The sequence below is a fragment of the Rhineura floridana genome, chromosome 7 (genome assembly GCF_030035675.1).
Source record: "Rhineura floridana isolate rRhiFlo1 chromosome 7, rRhiFlo1.hap2, whole genome shotgun sequence".
In the NCBI taxonomy this organism is placed as follows: Eukaryota; Metazoa; Chordata; class Lepidosauria; order Squamata; family Rhineuridae; genus Rhineura; species Rhineura floridana.
In genome coordinates this window covers 48,224,540-48,239,187 of record NC_084486.1, presented here as the reverse complement: position 1 = coordinate 48,239,187, position 14,648 = coordinate 48,224,540, and the positions used below count along the sequence as shown (strand labels likewise).

At 40.7% G+C, this 14,648-nt stretch overlaps 1 protein-coding gene across 18 annotated transcripts in view; it reads left to right on the top strand.

Moving 5' to 3' along the window:
* The first annotated feature begins 916 nt into the window (after positions 1 to 916).
* PLCE1 (phospholipase C epsilon 1) overlaps positions 917 to 14,648 on the top strand; it is a 202,716-nt gene continuing 188,984 nt past the window's right edge. For 7 of the 18 annotated variants that reach the window (XM_061635500.1, XM_061635497.1, XM_061635484.1 and 4 more), the window contains exon 1: positions 917 to 1,313. The gene's annotated coding sequence lies outside the window, so the exon portion shown is untranslated. The other 11 variants (XM_061635501.1, XM_061635499.1, XM_061635492.1 and 8 more) reach the window with 7 other exon arrangements.

The following is a 14,648-nucleotide window of genomic DNA, read 5'->3' as shown; positions in this document are numbered from 1 at the left end:
CTTAAATTTATCCTGTTAAAGTCAACAAAATTTTTGAAGTAGTTTTAACTATTAAAAGCTGGGTACCGCCCTTTATTTTTCCCCACTTAAACGTTATATTAACTTGTAAATGGTCTGCCCTAGCATTTACTAACCTTTGATTTGTATCCCACCTGTACAACATTTTACAGTTGTCTACCACACATCAGAAAAACTACATTGCTTCCTAAGACAGAAAATAAATATCCTCTAATGATGGTGTCCAGAGATGCAAGATGGTTTCTGAATAAAGTAACAGTGCCTAATGTATTTGGTATATTTCTGTATATGGCTTATGCATAGCAGTAAAACTGAATTTTAAAAGTTCAGACTTTCTCTTTTATATTCTGGTGATGATATGTTCCTGGTACTGAAAGAGAATGTGGCAAGTTAGCTGCAAGTTTTATGGCCCAAGACTGGGATATGGTCTCCAAATACCATAATTATGAGAATTGCTGTGGTTTTTATATCTAAAAAGTCCAGTATAAAATGGTTCACTGCCTTCAGCCAGAGCTTGCCTCTCCTCCACTTGAAAGATTCACGTTCCAAAAAAGATTTACAAGATTGCCTCTCCCCGCTCCCTCCTTGTTTGCTTTGTTTTGGGGTGAGGGCTGGGGACAATCTTTAGCATGCGAAGATGTCCAGTTCAGTCACATGGTAGTTTTCCATAAAGCAGACGGAAACTTCACAGTGTATCCTCTCCCCCCCCCGCCATCCCCCCAAAAGAGCCCTTTTAGTTTACAGCCTTTCTTCGCATAGATAATAGTTGGCTGCAGCCTACGGTGCAGAGGCTGTGTGCTCCACTTCTGAACAAAGTCCTGAATCGAGCCATTGTTTCCACTGCGATAGCCTGCATTTTTTCACTGGACAGAGAAAGCAGGGTGTAAAATAGGCACCTTGTGTAAAACGGTTGGCAAGGCTTGGAAGTGAATGAAAAGCTCCACAAGGTCTGAGCGCCGCAGCTCGGCTCGGCTATTGAGCCTTGGCAGCAGAGTTAGCTCAGACATTCCAATGCAGTGAGGCAGCAGCGGGGATATTCTACACACACGGCTCGCCTCTTCTGCGGCAGGCGAATCCGAGCAAGCAGGCCAGCTCAACCCGTCCGCAACCGCAGGTTAGTCGATCGCCTCCTTTGCCTTCCTGAGCTTGAATTCGCAATCGTCGGTGTACGTGGATGAGAGCCGGACGCGATGGCTCGGGACCAGGTCCCCGTCTGCAAAGATGGGAAGACCAGCCCGTTGTTCATTGGCAAGAACGGATTGGGAATCCCCACTGAAGGGCAAGCCTTCGGTGAGGTAAGAGGATAACACGAAATGTAGAGGCAACTCAGCACTGTGTGGGGGGTGTTTTTTTATTTTTAGGTATTATTATTATTGTTGTTGTTGTTGTTGTTGTTGTTGTTGTTATTGTTGTTGTTATTATTATTATTATTATTATTAACCAGATCCTCTCCGTTCTCCAAGTGCCGGTGTGGGTTGATTATTTATTTATTTAATACGCAAACCTATTAAACCAAAAGACAGGTAGCAGATCTTGTTCTGAGTTCTCTCCGACGACCGTGCTTCCGTCGAGATCCCGGGCGTGGACGAGCCGCTCTCCCCACCCCCCATCGAATCCAGCTTGCAATATCCCTGACTTGTCCAAGCAGAGACAGTCAATGAATGCCGCCAGGTCTTGAGCGGAGACCTTCAGAAGGAATCCCTGCAGCTCTTTTCCAGCAGGAGGAGGAGGGAGAGGTGCCCGGGCCTGAAAGTGCGTTTTTATAGACCTAGATGGACCAAAAATGCAAGTCGCTGATGATAAGCCTCCACAATGTAAAGTTAGCTGGAGGTTGACGCGTTGGAAGAAACAAGAAGCGAGGCTATCTTGAATGAGCAATTTATTATGGACTGTTAGATGCTCGGTCCGATCCGAGGCAGGTTTTTACTCTGGGGTAAGCCCTAATGTGTTTCTATGTCTGCAGAGGTTTGCAGACTTAAACCAGGGAAGAAGGCGAGCACGTGCGTGTGTGTGTGTGTGTGTGTGCGCGCGCGCATGAGTGGAGGTACAGATCGAACTTCACAAAGTAGGAAAGCTTTACACAAATGCTTAGCAGCCTAGCCTCGCTCTACATTGGGACGTGCGACCGCAGATCGTAATCTCCACCACCTTGCAGGTGTGTAGCTTGGCGAAGAAGGGAAACCCGTCCCTCCCCCTGTTTCTCTCTGACGAGTACGAGGTAGGGGCGGCAGCTGATGGGATCTTCGCGCTCAGCCCAGCGTCATCACTGAATAAGGAGGGTTCGATCGAAGACGGGCCTGTTAATGAGTCCGTCCGGGGTGGGAGGAAAGAACTCCCTTTAAAACGGTTTTTTCCACCCCCGCTGGGTTGTGATCGAAGTCGATGTCAGAGAAAGAAACTCCACTCCTTCCAGAGTGCAGCTACTTAACCTGCGGAGTTGCTCAGGGTCGCTGTAGGGGCAACGCGCTCTGTGAACGGGTAAATATTTTCCACCTTTTAGTAGACGTGGAATCACTGCCTGCAAAATGGGGAGAGAGAAGAGGAGGAGGGCTGGCGGCCTGATGGTAAGGATGCTAACCTTTCCCCATGTTCTGTGATATTTTTTGAAGATTTCCTGTGGCGAGGGGAAGAGTTTTTTTGATATGGTTGTTTTGGTTCTAGCCACCTGAAAAAAGAGGGGAAAAGGAGGGAGCAGTCCTTTGGCTACAACAGGTATTACTTCTCAAACTCAGTTTCTTAGGCACTACTTTCATTAATCTCATGAGTTGCACACAGCTCTCATCATTTCCTCAAAGTTGCCCTTCTCTTGCAGGGACATTCCAAAGGACAATATTTTGCACCTAGGAAAATGTGGTACTTTCCCCCACATTCGTTGCTGTGGTTGGGATTGATGCTTGGTTGTATGCTTAGTATATTAGCTGTGGGCAATGTCAATGGTGATGAGAGATGCACAGCTCTTCCTGTCTTCCCTACCTGTGTGTCCATGCCATTTAATTTTCAGTAAAATCAGGGAACCACAGTCCTGTGACCCACCATAACAAATTCAACCAGCTCAGACACTCAAAAAGAAGTTCACAGTGAGGTACTGGTTTTTGCTTTGAATTGCACAGAATTCTTCCTGTTCAAGAAAAGAAAATTAAAAAGAGAAGAAAAAATAAGTAAAATGATAAAAAAAATCGATAGTTCAGAGTGAGGCCATGGTATTAAGTCATTTTACCTGCAAATTGTTTCAGTCTTGAGAGAAGAATGGAAGGGGTAAATTGTTGGAAAGCTGTGCTGGTTTCCCCTGCTGTTATAATTCCAGTACTGAACCACTTTATAATCATTAAAAAGCAAATGCCTCATCTCAACATCAATAACCTTATGCTGATGTTCAGTGTGCATGTAAAGGAGATGGTTTGTGATGGGATGTGCTAGCCCTGCCCCCCCCCGTGTGCTACTTTTCCACCTATAATAATGTTTGCAGAACTGTAGGCCAGTGGTTGAACTTTAGGGGGCACTGGGGGCCTGAAACTCGTACCTTTTGTGATCACCCCCTTAGCTACTTTGAAGGTCAAGAGGAGCTGGATTTGCTCCAAAAGTGGGAAGAGGGTCAGGGCCTGGGGCTCTGGGCTTTCATTAAGGGCTCCCCTATTGTTTTCCCCACAGTTCAAACACAGAGGTGTGAGTTTGTGTTAACTGCTTGCAGTATACTGCATAAAATACAATGTGATTTGCTGTCATATGATTTACACCAAGACACATAAACCCCTTTACAGATACTCCGTACATTGAAATCAGAAGCACTGAGGGGGTGCAAACACTGAACATCTGCATAAGACTAAGTAGATCTGTGGCTTGCCTGATACTGTTGGACTACAGTTGGTTGAAGGGAGTTAAAGTCCAACAACATGTAGAGGCTCACAGGTTTCATATCATTGTTCCCATCCATCCAACCTCACTGGTTTGTGAGTTGCACAGAACTCTTTCTGCAAATGTATGGTCAAGAAAAATAAATAAAACTGTAAAAGAAAATAATCCAGTTTTTAATTTTATTTTATACACTTTATACATGCCCAAGAAGGCCTTTTTATTATCATTTCTCACATTCCAGAAGTTTTATGCAAATTAAGCCTTGTAAGAAGCAGCTCTGAGGAACCTGTTTGGGTGGAAGCTGTCAGGTAGTATTATACATCAGGGATGGGAAACCTGTGGTCCCCTCCAGATGTTGTTAGAGTCCAGTTCCCATTAACTCTAGCCATCATGGCCAATGGCCAGGAATGATAGGAGTTGGAGTTCAGCAACATAATAAGTTTCCTATCTATATTAATGTGTTTTTCTATATTATGAGTTGGTTCACGTCAGCCCAACATTTGTAGATTTTCTTCACAGAACTTCCCTATCTGGAACTATGAGAGTAGTATTACTACTTACGGGTTAATTCAAACCTGTTCTTTCAAACAGTGATAGCTTGCTGTGCTTCAGCAGCTGTGGAGGCAAATTAACAGGAGTAGTTAATCGTGTGGTTAATAGTGTTGATAGTTAATAGGAGTAGTTAATAGTGCTGATCGTGTGGACAGTACAGAAGAGGTGTTGTTTGTTTGGTTCTTACATTTATATCCCATCTTTCCTTCAAGGAGCTCAAGGTGGTATACATGGTTTCCCCACTCTCCATTTTATCCTCACAACAACCCTGTGAGGTAGGTTGGGCTGAGAGTGACTAGCCCAAGGTCACCCAGTGAGTTCATGGCTGAGTGGGGATTCGAACCTTGGTCTCCTAGGTCATAGTCCAACACCTAAACCATGGCACCACATTATACCACACTGGTGTTGATATGAAAGTCAGTATTCTTCAATAAGAACTTCAAATTGGTGGGGTGTGCAAGCAAGGTGCAATCCATGCTCCTTTATTACATATAGGCTCTGCACACTGAGTTGTCATCTGCACTTCCCCATGCACCATCCTACATTGCTGCCCTGGGATCTTCTGGGAGGAAGGGTGGGATATAAATTTAATAAATAAATAATTCAGGTAAAAGTGAACTGACAATACACACAAGCAAGGTGTTCATTTCTCACATCAGCAATGAAGCAGTTCAGACTGGGAAGTTATATAGGAGCTGGAGGCTCTACCCTTCTTGGCTCTGCTTCCCCCTTCTTCTGAGTAGTCTCACACATAGCTAGCCGTGCGCTTCCATGATGGCTCTGAAGCTCCTGCCTGCTATTTCCTCTGCTCCGGTGGCCCTGGCAGAGATGGGGGACAAGAGCCAGCCCAGGAACCCAAGCAACTGGTATGAGGATCTACAATCCTGGGGAATGGATGTTTAGATCTTGGAGTCAGGGTTAGGGATCTTCAGAATAATCTTAGGGTTATTGGGAGTTAGGAGATCTGCTAGAGGGTCTTTCTCCCTTTGCTCTTCATCTGAGGTGATTGCTGAACCCTGACACAAGGTCATATATCCATGAATTCTGTGATAGTTATTTTTCATTCTCTGATCTACACTCACAATCATCAAAATAGATTAGTAACCTCACTTCACCCATATGTTGGAAGGATAGAAGCAGGGCTGTGGAGTTGGTACGCCAAACCTTCGACTCTGACTCCTCTATTTTTCTACTGTCCGACTCCGACTCCACCCAAAATTGCTTCCAACTCCACAGCCCTGGAAAGGGCTGTAAATGTCTTTTTAAATTGGAAGCTCTCATAGGAGCATTTTTATCGCTGCCTGAATATGCGCTGATCTTGGCATCACAGCATTTGTCTTCACCTGGGTCCTGTGTCATACACTGACACACAAAATGTTTTCCATCTTGAGTTTTGGTGAAATGCTCAACTACAGCTGACTTCCTGGGAAGCTTCTTTGACATTTTGAATTTATATTTTAAATTTTTATATTTTGAATTTATATTTTAAATTTACATTTCTACCGACTCCAACTCCACCCAAAATTGCTTCCGACTCTGACTCCACAGCCCTGGATAGAAGACTAAGCACAAAGTATGAAAGGGTAGTTAAAGGGTATTAAAAGTGTAACTTTAAAAATCGCTTAAAAAATTCTTGAGTATGGAAAAACAGTGGTTTTAAGTTTGGGTATTGTCTGAACCTTGTGGTTATTGCAACAGGACCACTGCTGTTTCTCCATTTTGTCCTGTGGTCTTTGGATAGATTCCCCCCCCCATTATCATAACAGCAAAAATGTACTTGTTGGCAAACTACTATTTAATAGTGGTTCAGAAGAACAGCTATTTAATTTCATCAGACAAGATGCTGGTGGAACATCATTGAATTAATACTTCACAGTTGTTTGAAAACATTCAGTAAAAGTATGCTATGCTGCTAATGCTTGTTTTTAAAAAATATACTCATCATTAGCATTCCTGTTCTACAGGACATATGGCTCAAAAGCTCATATAAACCCACAAGGAAGTGTTGGTCCATCATAAATACTTTTTAAAAAAAATTTGGCTGCAATTCAGAGAAAGTTAAGCTTATTTAAATCCCAAAAATGATCAGGGGATTGGAACACCTTCCTTAGGACTTTTTAACTTGGGGTGGAAATGATTGGAGGGACATAATGGAAGTTTATAAAATTACGCATTAGTGCAGAGAAAGCTGATAGATGGTTTTTCTCTCTCAGAATACTAGAACCCATTGAGTCTCAATGGTGGAATATTCAGGACAGAGGAAAGGAAGTACTTCTTTAGAGTCTGCATCTGCAGTTGATTTATGGAATTTGCTGCCAGAAGATGTGGCGGTGGCTTTAGAGGGCAATTAGACAAATTCATGAAGGATAAGTCTCTAAAACGTTATTAATCATGATAGGCACATCCAGGTTCTAGAACACTATGCCTGAGTTTCTGCTGCTGGGCTGCAACAACAGGAGAGGGTTATTGCTTTCATAGCCTGCTTGGGACTTACCAGATAACCTATTTGTCCACTGCAGAGTTCCCCATTATCCCATCATTGTACAACGGTTAGTAGAGACTTGGGTCTGAGGCTGATGAATTTGTAGTTCTGCCCTGAGACAGGCAAGTGTACACACAAAGGCTGCTGTCAAGTTCTTGGAACTGAGCTGTGAGATGGTGTCTTCCCTGTCTCCATGTAGCCTCTTTTTCCCCATGAACCATATCCACACCTCTCTTGACTTAAGTGCGGTTAATAGATAAATCATCATCCTTTATTGCATAGTCAATAGACTGTAGCAGGAACAAACAAAGTACAAATACACAGCACATACAATTAACAGATTATACACTGGCTTCCAGAACTGCTTACATTACTTTAGCTTGTAATACTTGCATAATAACTAGCTATAAGCTGTAAATCGTCCGGTGCATAACGTACAGTCAGACCTTCAGTCCCATCAGGTCCTTTCTAATCACCATTGCTTGGTTTAAGTATTTGGCCACACTTAAAGTGACTAGTTCGGTTAATAGATATATTTACACTAATATTAAACATGTTTTAAATCCTGGTTAAGCAAAGGATGTATTTTCTGCAGAAAGTATGTGGAGCTACATAAAGTATGTGCCTCCCTTGTGATAGCAAGCCCCATAGGGGCCAGTATCATTGCTGTTAAATTGTCATTCAATGTGGATTTGACGGCCTTTTGAAAGTATGTATTATGAGTTTTTTATGTAGTCTGTCCACTCTATTCTGTGTTATCATTGGATATATGAAAGGGAGTATCTACCAGTATAAGCCACAACTGCAGTGCATGCTGCAGTTAAGATTATTATTATTATTTATTGAATTTATTTCCCACATTTTTCCTGAAAGAGGAATGACCTCAGCAGGGTGTGTTGGCAGACTACAGCTATGCTAACACTGTTTTGCCATTATCAAAAATTATCCTCCCTTTCCTTTTACTTGAGACCCTTCAAGATGTTTGGTGTGGAGAAAAGATCAGCATAATTCAGAGGGGATATAAATAATATTTATACAAAAATTATGTTCATATTTTGTTAAGCTTGAATGCAACCTTGCATATAAAAGATTTTTTCCTATGTCTGCAGAACTTCAGCAGCTTTTAATAGATGTTGTATCTGGATAAGCTGTCTTAAAATATCAAGTGTAATTGATTTAATTTCATGGAGCTCTCTTACTTTTAATTAGATTTTTGCTGTATTAAATTTGTTGGACAGAACAGTTTTATTGTTACTTTCGCTGAAATAGTTGTACATATGTATGTTGAGGGTGTAACTGACTGAGTACTCATTACAAAATCATAAAAGTTGGTGTAGCATGACACTTTGCTGTAATTATTGGACTGCCTTCAAGGTGATTCCGACTTATGGGCGACCCTATGAATAGGGTTTTCATGGAAAGCGGTATTCAGAGGTGGTTTCCCATTGCCTTCCTCTGAGGCTGAGAGGCAGTGACTGGCCCAAGGTCACCCAATGAACTTCATGGCTGTGTGGGGATTTGAACTCTGGTCTCACAGGTTGCAGTCCTACACCTTAATCACTACGCCTGTATAAATCTTTTCAAAGTTGGGCATTCACAGTCCTAGTTCTGCCAAACATAGACTGTGGCTGTGTACATGCTCGCATTTACTCTGCATCCAGTATGCTCCCATAGCTGTTTTGGGAAGCAGTGTACACAAGTGATAAACAACTATCTATATCTATCTTGTATCTATCCTGTTGTTTCTTATCAAATGTATTTTGATGTGTTTTCCCCCAAACCAGCTTCAGTCTGAATTGAGAAAAAGAATGACCAAACTGCGCATTAAGCCAATAATGTGTACACAACCTTTGTTTTCTGAGAAGAATTTTTTACTCTATTACCAGTAAAAGTAACTGTGATGGTAAGGTAGACTGTACCAGTTCAGGTTACATTTTGAATATACCTCATTAAAAAACCCACTCCTTAATGCAAGTAGAAATGTTGCACAGTTAAGACAGCTACCTTTTATCCTGTCGCAAGGAAATCCGGCTCCACGCATGTAGAGTGAGGATTTTAAAAAATGGCATCACCCAATGTAGTCTGAAGTGGTATAGTCCACTTTCTTCTGCAGCATCTGTAGACTAGGGTCTTAACGGCAATCTTTGTATTGTCAGGTGTCTGTGACTTTTTAAAAGTGTGCATTAGCTCCAGAATTATAACCTGTTTTAACAGTAGCAGTTTGTGTGACAGTTTGCTGACTTCTGCTGCTGAGCAGAGCTGCATGGGAGAGGGGAACCAAGCACTCTTACAAGAGGATGTTGCAGGCATGGAAGCTGACATTTCAGCATCATGATAGTATCCCAGTCTGCATCTGTGTTAGAATTGCATATTAAGATGTTTTTAAAGCTCTTTTTAAAAAACAAAACCCAAAAAGATGTTTTTGAAGATGCTTTATTTTAATATTGGTATCTTTTTGATAGCAAGTCAAGACTTACATCTACTCCCAGGCATTTGATTATTGATTTATATCCTCTGTGGTTTGCTCAATTTAATGGCCATTTTAATGGGGGTGGTTGGAGGTTTTAAATTATTTTAGTTTATGTATGATCAGTCTTTATCTGTGGCCTGGTTTGGAGCAAAGTGCCCCATTGTGCTGAGCTAAGCCAAGGTTTGGTTTACTGTGTCATCCAAACTGGCACTCATGGCTGGGTCTAGATTAAGACATGCTGATGTTCTAATCTGCATCAAGTTTAAGAGGCCCCATAGCATTACCAAAAGAAAAAGTGTATTATTCTTTTTGCCCCTTAAGAAAACAACCAGAATATATGCAGTGAAATTTGAGGCATTGCCACATAACAAGTTATTAGCTTGGCTAGGTTTTGCCATTTTAAAAAGGCTAAATAGACACTCCCATGCCAGAATGGTGTTGCAGGATTGTTTTCAGCTTTGAAAATCTTAAAAATAATAAAATAAAAAAGCTGGAAGTTGCAAAATAGGGATGGAGTCCCTTGCATTTTAATAAAGTTTAGGATTGAATAAGGAGCATTGGTGCTCACATAGAGTCCCTTGCATCCTATTTGAATAGCTATTATTCAATGACATTATTCTATCACATCCAACAATCACAAAATCAATAGCAATGGCTGTCTGGAAAAAGTACAGGGTTTCCCCAGTTTTATAAAATGTTGTCCCTAGAATGTTTAGAATATGTTTTATCTCTGAAAATACTTTATTGTGGTTTTGAGGGAAGTTTCATAGATCACATATTCACAAATGTAACTCATTTGTATTAGATTGTGCACCTCATTGACTTCCACAGAGTTGAAGCAGCATAAATAGTATGGTTTGTATTCTAAGATAAGTTAACTTAAGGAAATTTACAGAGGGAACATTTTTTATTTCCTCCCCTCTGCAGCCACCTGCACCCCTGAAAAGCCTCTCTGGAGAGTCAAGTGGCCCTCTTGAGCAGTGTGGGATGTGGAATGGTGGTTGTGGGGGGTGCATGGAGTAGAAAGAGATGGGAAACTTGCCTTTTGTGAACTTACTAAAGCTAACCTTTCTCAAGTTAAAGTACATAGACTTGGAACCTAACCACTGTCAATTACGTAGTTAGTAGATTGATTTAATAGTCATATGTCTATTTTTATATTAAAACATGACCTATTCCTATAGTACCATAGAGGTGTATATGTGAATAGTATTTCAAGCATTTGTTTTGGAAGAATGCTTTAATTCTACTACTGTGCACAAGTGGTGCATAACTTACATCTAATAATAGCATGTTTTTTTAACAGATGCTTCTCAAGTTGCATGTGTCCTTGCTCTATGTTGTAGGACTTTGCTGTTTGTTGTTTCAGACAGTAGCAGCGCTCTGATGTCGGACATTTCCTCCCACAATGTTTGTCTTGATCTGTGCAACTGTGGACAGCAAAAATGCAATTAAAGTGAATTATAGCAATCTTTAGAGTTTTGCTACAGAACAACATTTCAGTGGCTTAGTTGGCTGACTTCCCCTCCATACCAGTATATGGCATCAGGTGATGGCATTTAAATAATTTTCTGTCTGGATATTCTTTTACAGTGCAGAGTATCAAGTGTAGAGTAAAAGCTTTCCTATGTATGCCCAGCTTTAAATTTCCATGAAGAACTAGTACCTTGTACATATGGTAGTTAAATTTCTTCAGTGCTAATTCTCATTATCCTTGTTTTTGCTCCCATCTGCTCCTTAAACTGGGAAGAAATAGCTACAGTACTGTTTGTCATTAAAAAACACGCACAACATCTATTGTGTGATCAGGTTCCATTGTTGCCTGATTGAAAAAGATGAAGCCTTTCATAAGGGGCCACAGGACTCCTTGTTATAATATCCATAAATTTGATGAAAAAATTAATCATTAAAGTTTTTGAATTTTTGAACAATAGGTATAGGTTTTTATTTGTTAAATTGCAAGTTATCTCCTTTTAGTATTCTCTGTTATAGTAGCTGGCATAGCACAGTGGGGAGGAGAGCCTGGCTGGGAGTCCAGAGTCTGTGAGTTCAAATCCGCTCGTGTCTCCTGGGTGTCAAGGGCCAGCTAAAGATCACCCCCACAGTGAGTGGCTCAGGGGTTACGTGCCCTGCCCACCTGTGCAGCCGTGGGCAAGCTGCATAGTCCAAAGGAGCCCAGTTGCCCCCCAGCTGGCAGTTGCAGACAAGGAAGGGGCTGGCTTCTGCAGCTGCGGCAAGCTGAGCAGGCCCTAGCCAGCTGGGGAGGACTAGCCTCAAAGGGAGGCAATGGTAAACCCCTCTGAATACCGCTTACCTTGAAAACCCTATTCATAGGGTCGCCATAAGTCGGGATCAACTTGAAGGCAGTCCATTTCCATTTTTCAAAACCTATTTTCACTGAGGATTTGTGGTATAGCTACGTGTTTCAGTTTTAACAGATAGATAGTTAAAAATGTTAAATCAGTTGAGAACCCTGCCATATTTTGATATACTTAGCTTCCTTCCAAAATGATAGCTTCCTCACAGCTGGCTGACAAGATTAGAATGGAAAAGGTAAGAGATGTACCAACTCAGTCATCTGTGGCATATATTTGGCTCATAGGCTTCGACTTACTGATATAATTTGTGTAGGAGTGAAGTGCTTGCCTGAAAAGTTATTGCCAAGACATTACTAATATATGTGATTAAATTTTCATTAGAATACAAAATGTATTTACTTGCAGACCATTGCACTGTACTTTTAATGATTCTGTTACTATAATAGACAAAATGTGTACATTGTGTTAGAGATAGAGTTGATTAATGGTGTTATTATTATTGTGACATGCTGTAGCTTAAGAGAAAATAATGAGCCCTGTCCAAATCGGGAGAAATTTGTTTTACTCTTCTTCTGAAACATGTGACTTTAGGCAAGCGAATACAGCCTGTATTTAAAAGCAAATTTCTATTAATATATAGCTGAAAGGGCGCTTACTCTAATTTTGTAGTAGTAATTTAGAAGTAATTTTGAGTATGTTCCGCCTTTTTCATAAATTGCTACAGAAAAGCTTGATCTCCTTATCTCAGTTGTGTGGTGAGAGGTAAGGAAGTTCCATTTCTTGAGCAGAACTCCGCATGTGCAACATTGGGTACAACCCTATATAATGTACAATGCTTACTTTTGATAACAATGATGTTTTAACTTGTATTTGAAACGAATCAGGATCAGTTAATTCATCTTGCTCACTGTGGTCTTCTACTGCATGGATGGAGCAGTGTGGTCCTCCAGCTGTTGGACTTGTACCTCCCATCATCCCTGACTATTGGCCATGCTGGCAGAGGCTGATGGAAGCTGAAGTCCAACAACAGCTGGAGAGTCACAGGCTTCCCATCCTGGTTTATTGATTAGCAGCAGTTCTCCAGGGTTTCAGCTAGAAATCTTTCCCAGCTCTACCTGGAGATGCCAGGAACTGAATCTGGAACCTTTTACTTACAAAACATGTGCTCTGCTACTGAGCTGTGGCCCTTCCTCTAATTACTAGAGATTCTCATTGTACTAGTTAAATGAAGAATCGGTAAAACCAAGCCTTTGTGAAGTTAAAGTTTAGCCTTGACAGTAAATGTAAAGTGCATTTTTAGTGCAGTAAAATGTGTTCTATCGTTTGGGAATCCAAAGACCTTTGAAAGTGTGCTGAAAATTTATATAATGCATGCTGTTTATAGGCTTCGTAAGTCCTTATCTTGATTAGATGTTGTTTTATTGCTAAAGTTCATGTATCTCACATGTACTTCCACCCAGATGATTTCCTAGTATCTGAAGAAGAATAAAAGAACAAAAGAAGCAGCAAATATCAGCAATCACTTACTGTTCTTCCCCTGGCAAGTGCATTGGCATTGCTTGTGGAATGCTGAAATCTCATAAAGTCCCATAAAATGTAAGGACTTGGACTTGACATTCAGTGGTCCATGGAAATCTTGTTGTTGTGGTCAATTCCCCCCCCCCCAGATAGTTGTATCGGTATTGAAGTGTTTTTCCATAAAAAGGTTTTATCTCAGTGGAAATAATGGGGTTATAAATTTTTAGGGCAGAAGAAAAAATAATTTTGAGACAAATAATATAACTGAGAGACTGTTATAAATATATAGCTCTTCCAGATTTAGGTTTACATATATATCTCACAACAAAAGCATGTAATACCCTTTGGTTGATGGGCTGAAACCGAGACACACATGCTGTGGTCTCATATCTCTAAATGCTGCTTCATTTACATTTTGATGAAATAAAGCATGAGTTTTATTTTTGAGAATTTGTTTAAAATTAAACTGAGCTGATGTGGCTGCAGTGCTATAACACATCTACAGGATTGCACTGTTCATCTTTTTGCACTACATTATAGTTGTTGTTTTTTAAAAAAAACACTATAATATAGTTATTTGGGTGATACAATAAGTCTTAGTGCTGTATTTAAAATGTCTTGCTTAGGGTGGGACATAAAACTACTTATATGCTGTAAATCATGTACAATTGACACTACAGAGATTATAAACTAGCTGAAGACAGGTAAGTTTGGAATGTTGCACACAGATACGCTGGATACTGAAAGCTTTGTGAGAATCTTGGCTAAGACACAGGACAATGGGTATTTTGTACCAGGGAACCTCATTTTGAAGCCCAAACAAAACTTTCAAAGCAGCTATACCACAGTTAGCCAATGCGTTATAGATTACCACCAAGAACGCTGACTACAGTGGAAATCTGCACTGATGTAGAAGTCAGCGGTTGGTAGACAATTAGATATATAGAGATCTGACAGTGGTCTTTCAAGTTGTATTTTTTTAAAAAAAGTTTCCAGATCTGTTATCAGGTTGTCATTGTTCCTAGTTTCTGACAATTATTAATTAATTAGTTAGTTGTACTTATATACCACCCTATAGCCGAAGCTCTCTGGGCGGTTTACAGTAATTAATAATGCTCTTGTTATGTATTTTTAGAGGAAAAAATCTTGCTGTAGCTTAGGCAAAAATTGCGTGCTGTTGACCCCATATTCTTTACTCAGATAAAGTACATGTTCAATCTGATGTGAGACGATGAAGGGTCGGCTTTAAACACACAGAGACTGCCACTTGAGTTGTTGTTACATGCCTTCAAGTCAGTTACGACTTATGGCAACCCTATGAATCAGTGACCTCCAATAGCATCTGTCATGAACCACTCTGTTCAGATCTTGTAAGTTCAGGTCTGTGGCTTCCTCTATGGAATCAATCCATCCCTTGTTTGGCCTTCCTTTTTTCCCC